Here is a 9970-nt window from a genome sequence, read left to right on the forward strand (position 1 = left end):
TAGAATCATTAGAAAAGAATATAAGACTTTATTAGTAGAATGCTTCAAATATGAAGTAATTTCTTTTATATTTTATTTTAACAGGAAGAAGAAAAGGACAACCCTCTTCTAAAAACGCTACTGCTGGGGGATTATTTGTAAGTATTTTATTAATAATAACTATAATTCTTGCTCTTTCTTTCTTCAAATTAAAAAATTACACAAGATACACATCTTGTTCATTTTTATTTGTATTTAATAAAATGTACATGTCATATACATATTTAATGGTAATTTCAACCTTTTTCTTTCTTGTTTTCAGAGACAGAAGGATGGTACAACCTACCAGAGTTCTGTCGGCCAAAGAAGAATTTATCAAAATTAAATTTTTTTTTAAAAAAGTACAAAAAGATGTAGAAGAAATTATATCACAAATGCCATTCTAAAGAAAGAAAAAAAAAAAAAAAAAAAAAAAAAAAAAAAAAAACCTATTATATTTGTATGATGTTCAGTATATTACCACGGCGTTGAAGGGACATATAAAAATTTTATTTAAAGCGTGCGCACGAGTTATTAAAGCGTGCGCACGAGATGATTATTAAAGCGTGCGCATGAGATATTAAATCGTGCGCACGAGATATTAAAGCGTGCGCACGAGATATTAAAGTGTGCGCACAAGTTGTTATTAAAGCTAGTATTGTACGCATTTTTGGTACACATGCACGTGCAGTATTAAAAAGATGAGCTATTGAATATTCCAGCAGGTATAGAGGGTGGATACTATGGAAAGAAGATGCGATCTCATTCGAGGATACTTCAGTCTCGGTTTCACCTATGTAGATATAACATATGTTCTTGCTAAAAATCATGGCATTGTAATTTCGGTTCGCCATTTGAAGTGATTATTGAGAGACCTTTCACTCTTTCGGAGAAAAGAATACAGTCAAATTGTCCTTGTCATCGACTTTATTAGAAACCAACTTGGACTATCAGGACAGAGGCATGGTTATCGGTGGATGCATCAAAAATGTATCCAGTCCGGCTTGGTCGTGAAACAAGAAACAGTACGGTCATTGCTGGCAGTACTGGACCCTGCTGGTGTTCAGCTTCGATCAGCGCGTCGTATACGACGGCGTGTGTACTCTAGTAGGGGACCAAACTTCCATGTGGCACATTGATTCCTACAACAAACTGTCACCATATGGAATTTGTATCAATGGCTGCATTGACGGGTTCTCTAGAAAGATAATATGGCTGGAGGCTGCCAAAACCAACAGCGATCCACATGTTATTTCTGGGTATTTTGTGGAAGCATGTCGAAAGTTGAAGGGACGGCCGGTGTGTGTACGAACAGACATGGGTACAGAAAACGTTAGAGTTGCCCACATGCAGCAGTTTCTCAGTGAAACGGAACCATATCGTTACCCATGTTACCTTACTGGAACAAGTCAACACAACCAAAGAATAGAATGCTGGTGGGGAATGCTACGGTGACAGAATGTTTCAAGACATAAAAAACGATGGTTACTTCTCTGGAGATTTCTTGGACAAAAGCCTAATCCAGTTTTGTTTTCTACATATTATCAAGGTACTATACTTACCAGCAAATCAATCATAATAACTATGCATAAGTGTGTTATACAGTCACTTAACATTATGATGCATATTCAACTGAATTAAAATTAACTCTTGGTTTGTTTCTGCCATTTACCAACAAAGATTTAAAAACATCTTGTGGCCATTGTCCCATTGATCTTCGGTGAAGTCTGAGGCAATATAACGCTAAGAGGTGGTCTAGACTATGGAATAAATAAGCAGTTCAGCTTATGTCCCATCCTCTGAAAGAAATGACCAAAGGCCCTAGGTAATACGGACCTTTTTGCTCCAGGATGAATACAAATTAAAAGGTCAGCCAATCGGAAAGCTCCTCTTAAGTTTCAAAACTGGACAGCATTGTGGACATGACATGAGAGTGAAAAAACCCGCCCACGTTAAATAACACGGGCTTTGACTGGTTTATATTAATTTTTTAAATCACACAACATCGCGTTCGCTGCAGAACGGAGGTTTAGATAAACTCACCTCATTGGCGGATGTTTAGTAGTCAAGGGCCATGTGTTTCCGAGGATGCTTACTTATTTATCGGATAAGAACAATATATTATGGACTCATAATCTATAGGAATATTGTAGACTCCCTTAAATCTTAGTTTGGAACGTAGCGGAAACAAGATCATATTAAACTTTAAGTATATTGATATATGGGCTGCTATTAATAGTTCTTGTATATTAGGTAACTCCGTTCACATGCACTCCGTTATATAATACAACTGATGCGTTAATATGGTTATCCCGTCACACCATCCTCTGCTTCACTATAATTTCAATTTAGTTCACTTTAAATTGTGTCCTACAATACACTGTAAGCTTTAGTTAGTGAAATGAATACTAGCCATTTACCCTATATGTAAGAATGCAAATCGTGGTATTACCTCCCTTTGATATTAAGATTCTATCCGCAGCCAATGTTCGTTCGTGCGTACGTGACAAATAAATATTATTTAATTAAATATTAACGAGAAAATGTGTATGTTTATACAGGAAGATCTCCTAGAGACTAAGAAAGTATGGAATGCTCATCGCATACAACCGTCAAGGTATGTTGCTGGGGGTCGATCTTCCACACACTACTCTGTACCAGAGATCTACAACACACGAAATTACCTATGTGAGGTGGAGCTGGACCGACTAGAAGCATGTTCGATTGAATGTACATTTATGGATAATATGCCACTTTGTGATGAAGATGTGAACGAGCTTGGATTAATGTATATGGAAGAATACGGACTGGCACTCCCTGTTGATGCATACGAGGCTTCCAACCTGTATTTCAGACTACGGAATTGCATCAGACGAGATCTGGATATGTAGCTTACTGACGGCTAGCATATTGTGAGTGAGTTAAGCTGATAGGAACAAGAAGATATTTCACATCGCGATCGATTCACTGTGACAAACATGTATGTGTCCATGAATAAATTAGGTGTTTCCAATACATCTTTATTCAATGAACATTTCTTTTGTAGAACAGTACATAAATGTAAACATATTTTCACAGAAATAAAAAACTTAATATATTTTTGAAGTTGATATTTTAAACTTAAAAAAAAAATACAACGAAAAAACCCCCAAAAAAACAAACAAATGGTGAACAAATTTCCTACTCATTATTCAGCTCTATCTAAAACAAATAATAATAAAACTTGTTCAAATATTAATTTGTTATATTGTTAATTTTCAAAGTGTTAGGCATTCAATATAGTATTCAGGGGTAAAAAACGATTTCACAGTGCACATACTTGCAGCATTGACATTTCTGTAACAAACTAGGAATCGCAAAACATTAATAAACTACTGAAACTGTGAAAGCTAAATCATAATTGCTTATTTGTGCATGCATAATCGTAATTTATATATCGGCTACTAAAGCAACGTGCAATCAAACTAAGTTGTACAAATATTTGAATAATAAAGAACGCATCAATTCTGGAAAGCACCCAGTTATAAAATAAAATAAAATTAATTATGATTATCATGGTTGTGTTGGTCTAAACCAGACCCTTGTGCAAAACTATCTAAAACATAAATCTAAACTCGACATCTGTGCATTGCATCAGTTCTAAAAAGCAACCATTCGTTCACTTGCTCGGAGGAGTTAATCTGCCATACATCCACTTTACTACTATCTTCGCAATGTCCATGATCCAAACACCACTTGACAACAAGTTGTTAAATTCAGAACGAAAGGCTGCGTACCTTTCATATTCTGTAGGGAGTTCTAAAACTCGACCACACGTGTGTGCCACTGGGCATCGAGGGCAAGTCCAGTTCGTTTGGCAAATGTTATGGTAATGACATTGGGCGTTTGCAGCATTAAATTTGAACCCGTTGTGAATCTCAGGAATTGCTTTAATGAAGATGGACTCATTCCACGTACAAATCGTCTCAGGTGGTTCACTGTCTCCATCTCCGATTCAGACATAACATTCGGCGGTACAAGTATCTTGCATACTTTCCGATTAGTTGGTACCAATTCCACATACAATTTCTGTAAGTCTTCGGGACTGAGAACCTTGCCCATGTCTTCCAGGACTTTTGACCAGCAGTCTACTATGTACTTAGGTTTCTGAATGAGTTCCTTGTGGGCAAGTTCCTGTACAAGTTTCCTCAAATTGTCTTTTGTCGGATGTGTTCTGCATTTATAATTGTCTAAAATTTCTATCAGGTCATTCACATCCTCTGATGAGAAGTTGGTCATCGCAATGCTCAGAGTAGTCTTGTCTTCTGCTGGTAGAGTGTCCAGAAATGAATCAATGAGGTCAGTAGTACTCGTACCAAACATAGCCATTTCTATAACGTTTGGTACCATGTGGATTGGAAAATAGTTTGCCTGAATCCATCCTTTATATATTATACGGCTAACTGCTTTCCATTCTTCGTGCTGAAAATCATGCCTGATGACAGGAACTTTCATTTCATTGCCATCACAACAAGTTTCATAAAAAGTGGTCCAGAACTTCGTCAGACAATCTCTGAACATTCCATCACCATATCCCAATTCTTCGTTGCCATTTAGAAGAATCATGATCGCAGTGATTTCAGTTGAAAGTACTGTCGGGTCCTTGAAATATGATATCATTTCCATGAGGCAGTTGCCTCGATGAAGTCTCATTGTGTTGCCTGCCATGTGCTCTGTAGAATAGGGCAATGTAGCATCTAGTTCTTCGTTTGAGGTACTGGGAACTTGTTGGAAATTAATGTCAACGTCACTGGTGCTATTTTCAAGCATGTCTGATGATTCTAAAGGATGTTCGTTTCCTATCGGACCATCGATAATAGTATTGATATATGTAGTCTCATCTGAAAGTGCAATTGATAGTGCTGGCAGTTTTACCTCTGTGGTTTCCTCTGAAGGTGCAACTGATAGTGCTGGAAGTTCATCATTAGATGAATCATCGGCTATGTCCAGTGAATCCTTTTTGCAACATATACTCATGTAGAGGCGAAGCAATCTCACTTTGGTGCATTGGTACATGCTGTCAACTGTGATGAGGGTATCGACAACATCGTGCTTAAAGTCTCTGATATTAACATTAAATTCATCCATTTGACCTCTGCTGGACTTGCCATCCGGGAAAAACAGCTGTTTAGCTATGTCAAGAAGTTCTCCAGCTGTAATAGTTTTGGACACCTTGAGATGTCGTATTCCTCCCCCAGTTTTTGACCGAACCTGTTTGTACTCATCCAAATGCACCCATCCTAGTTCCACACGTCTAGTAGTCTTTGAAGCACTTTTGTTTCCTGTCCACTTGGTCGATGTAGAGGGTCCATAACGATCATCGTCGTCGGATGCTGGTGATCGTTTGTGCATTTTTGCACGTAGATTTCTTAAATGTACTTTACGCGTTGCCTTTTCGGAATTTAATTCCCCTACTTGAATACGAGCAAAGTTCTTTGTAGCAAGCCTATCTCCATATAAAGGCAAATAACCAGACAGTTCTTCATCATGCAGCAAGAGTAGGACACTACAGTCAAACTGTAAAAGAGAAATACAGTGTTATCACTTACATTTAAGTGTATATTGCTTAGAGCAATTAGCCCTAGTGATGGGAATCGGTTAGAATTCCATCATCGATTATCGGATGTAATCGGATTGTACCAACCGATCCACGTTTTGTTATATAATCGGTTTGAATATACATGTATATGATCTTGGGAAGGATCAGACTTACTACTTTCCATGTTCACCATGTTGATTTTTTAACATAGCAACGTAGTTCATCATCTAAAATGTCTGATTCAGTCATTTTTACGTTTAAACACTTTTAAACTCGGGCAGTGATCTGTTGCATGAAATTTGGATTTAAAGAAGGTTTGTAGAAGTTTTCCGCGACAATCGATTGTGGATTTCATATTCGATCATCACATCGCTAGAGCCACAACCGATCAATTTTCGATTATAATCGATCATTGGTACACCACTAATTAATCCTATTGGAAAGTTCTAATATGTATTATCATTCGCCGTTTACAGAAAGAGAGAAACAAAAGAGAGAGAGAGAGAGAGAGAGAGAGAGAGAGAGAGAGAGAGAGAGAGAGAGAGAGAGAGAGAGGGGCTCCTCCTTATTTGATTAAAATGTAGATTATTACCATTGTGAAATGTTTTATCGTCTCAAATATTTAAATTATTATCGCAGATTCGTTAAATGCCATTAACTCACTCACTGAAACCTATCCCTACCCAACCTGTGTGATTATTCGTCACTGAACGTAGCTGTAGCCTAGAATGAGAAGTTTTGGGGGCGGGAGATGCGACTATATACAGTGTATAGATATAGCTGAAACACTGTAGACGTTAAATTATTTATCAGACAATAAGAACTCGTTATTCGTACCTTGTTGTCTCGCATTCGTTGTACATCCTCTTCTGGAATGCCGCGATCTTTTAAGAGAAACTCTCCAAGTTTGGCCATTTCTCAATGGCGTCAAAGCTTGGGCGTAATCTTTAATAACTCATGCGCACGCTTTAATAACTCGTGCGCACGCTTTAATATTTCGTGCGCACGCTTTAATAACACGTGCGCACGCTTTAATAACTCGTGGGCACGCTTTAAATTATATTTTTCTATGTCCCTTCAACGCCGTGGTAGTATATTGATACACTGAACACATTCAGATGTGATAGTTTTTTCATACTTCGTCTAGATACTGTCATCAAAAAACTCAAGGACAAAAACAAGGATATTAGGTAAATATAACTTATTCACTTTATATATCATACTTTTACTGAACTGATATTTATTGTTCATCTGTATTTTAATGTGTTTCAGCAGCACAATTACCCCCTTTTTGTACAGCGCCGACACGCGGTTCCTATTTTTAGCGGGTCATTTTTGCGGAGCCAGCTAAACGTGTTTGTTGGGACGTTATTCCACAAGTTGCGATAAAACTGTGTCACAGGGAGACCCCCACAGTTTTTGGCAGCTAGCGTTTCCCATTTACATCGCAGTGTACTGATGAATCATATTTCACCTTGCTGTAGTAATTTCCTGACATAAAACGGTCACATGGTGAAATGTTACTCCACTTATCAAAGCATTGGTTGAGTAAGTGAGCGAACATCTGTTATACATTTTTCAAATTCTTTTCCCCGTCCCTTCCTGTGTTTGATACATAGAATTGTTCGAGACAACGTGTCTGTATTTTCTGTTTCTATCGTGGATTCCACTGTGTTTGTATTTTATGTTTCTATCGTGGATTCCACTGTGTTTGTATTTTATGTTTCTATCGTGAATTCCACTGTGTATACGGAAACGAAGTGGTTTATTTAAAGGCGCATTCTACACATTGATAATATATTCTTGACTTCGATGGATTCTCAAAGTAAAGTAAGTTCCAAATTGTGATATTTCGTTTTATCTTACATAGGTCTGCGTTGATAGTTCTGTGTTGTTATTGTTTCCTGTACATATACAATGTCACACTACAATACTCTGCTTCTGTAAGCTGCGAAAAATTTTAATACTAAAAATTTTTATAACAACTTACTGTTTTCTTGACGAACACTTGGTTTCTAAGGGGTATGTTGACAAATTGTTTCCTCCGCAGTAATTTCTTTCCCTGGGGAAGTCTTGGGTTGTTGAGTAACTTTTTTCCCCACAGTGAAACAGAATGTAGATCTCGTTTGTATACTTATATTTGACGAGCAAATGAAGATACTAAGAAAATACTCTATTTATACTCTAAATTAGCAGTCCAAGGTCAGTCCAAGGACGTCAGAACCTGACCAAGGCCAGCCCCCAAGGACGTCAGTAACGGCCCAAGTATGCCAAGGCTAAAATATGAGTCACGGCTGCTTACCTGTATCAGGTATGCCAGTCACTGCCCCTCTACATAGGTCAAGGCTAGGTGATGAGTCACACACCAAGTACGTCAAGGCTATGACTTACACCAAGGTCGCACACCTGCCCAGGTATACCAGTCACTGCCTTCTAAGTCGGTCAATGCTAAACAAATCGGTCAGAGCCAGTCCAAGGACGTCAGTACCAACCTAAGTCGGTCGGGGACATGGGTGGGTGTTATCCTCCTCAAGGTCGCACGCCTAAACATCTATGCCAAGGTCAGACTATGACGTCACCTATGAATCATACCAAGGTCACGGTCACGGAAAAGTAGGTCATGGCACCCGGCAGGCCCCTATACTACTCATAAGTCTTCAACCTCGGGACCAGGAAGAGTCTCTAACGCAGCGGTTTCTTCAGCTTGTTCGATCTCCATCAGATTCAGATTCTTTAATTTCCTGACACAGTAGCTCTATGAGTTTTAAATTCACGTGTTCGTCATCCCCCAAGCCATATTGTTTGGCCCAGGCAAGCACGTCGTCGCTGCTCGTGAAGGAGTCCACCATCGTGTTGATTGCCAAGCGATCCATCTAATAAAAATAAACGCCCGACATAATATGTTGGACCTAAATTTCTCACAAAATAATACCTCATATTTTACAGTGTTATCGTGTTATTACAATAGGAAACGATGATGTTTGGTGTATAAAAGAATTCTTAACATCAGATATAGACACACACACACACACACACACACACACACGTTAATATGTATGACTGTGCTCTTTAGAAATTCAAGATCACAAGTTCATATATATTTATTGTTTATTCAAGTTTACACCTCAGCTATCTGGTCAGTCGGGATGGTGTTAGTAAGAAGTTGTTGAAGAAGTCATGCACAGTGTCGTTACAAATTCACTTTTATGCAGTATGTTACGCGAAGCGAACCATGAACCTATTAGCCTTTGAGCTGAACGTTTATGCCATCGAGGCCAGTAAACACATTTCCCCCCCTGTGTTATATTGATATTATGTTGTACCGCTGTTTGTTGTAGTTGCTGTATACATTTTTGTAATAAATCTAAAGACGAATTGTCTGTTGCTTATGCAATAGATGTTCCGTATGCAGAACCATGCTATAGGCTCTTTTAACGTTGCTTGTAAGAACGCGAACGACCTTGCTTCAATTACACCATTTAAAAATAAACGAATGCCGCGTCCTGTGTTCGTGTTTTAAGTTAGTTCAGTTTCACATCCGTTTACCAGCCATAGCTGTGTTATAGGACCACAGTTGTTGGCATAGATTAACAACTAGCGAGAGGTCAGAGTTCACACGCAGACTATAAAGTTTTTTTGTTTGTTTTTTGCTATGGCTTGACGGAAAAACAATTCGAAAACCGTTACGCTGGTTCCATGAGTTCACATGGGAAATGGAGAATAACCTAGCACAATAAAACGTAGTCCCACCTTATAAAAACCCCACTACAGTGGCGGGTGACTGATTTTAAGAAATTTAAACCTTATCCTTCATGTGTGTGAAATAAAACGTAGTCCCACCTTATAAAAACCCCACTACAGTGGCGGGTGACTGATTTTAAGAAATTTAAACCTTATCCTTCATGTGTGTGAAATAAAACGTAGTCCCACCTTATAAAACCCCCACTACAGTGGCGGGTGACTGATTTTAAGAAATTTAAACCTTATCCTTCATGTGTGTGAAATAAAACGTAGTCCCACCTTATAAAAACCCCACTACAGTGGCGGGTGACTGATTTTAAGAAATTTAAACCTTATCCTTCATGTGTGTGAAATAAAACGTAGTCCCACCTTATAAAAACCCCACTACAGTGGCGGGTGACGGATTTTAAGAAATTTAAACCTTATCCTTCATGTGTGTGAAATAAAACGTAGTCCCACCTTATAAAAACCCCACTACAGTGGCGGGTGACTGATTTTAAGAAATTTAAACCTTATCCTTCATGTGTGTGAAATAAAACGTAGTCCCACCTTATAAAAACCCCACTACAGTGGCGGGTGACGGATTTTAAGAAATTTAAACCTTATCCTTCATGTGTGTGAAATAAAACGTAG

The sequence above is a fragment of the Gigantopelta aegis genome, chromosome 14, assembly GCF_016097555.1.
Source record: "Gigantopelta aegis isolate Gae_Host chromosome 14, Gae_host_genome, whole genome shotgun sequence".
NCBI classification, from domain to species: Eukaryota; Metazoa; Mollusca; class Gastropoda; order Neomphalida; family Peltospiridae; genus Gigantopelta; species Gigantopelta aegis.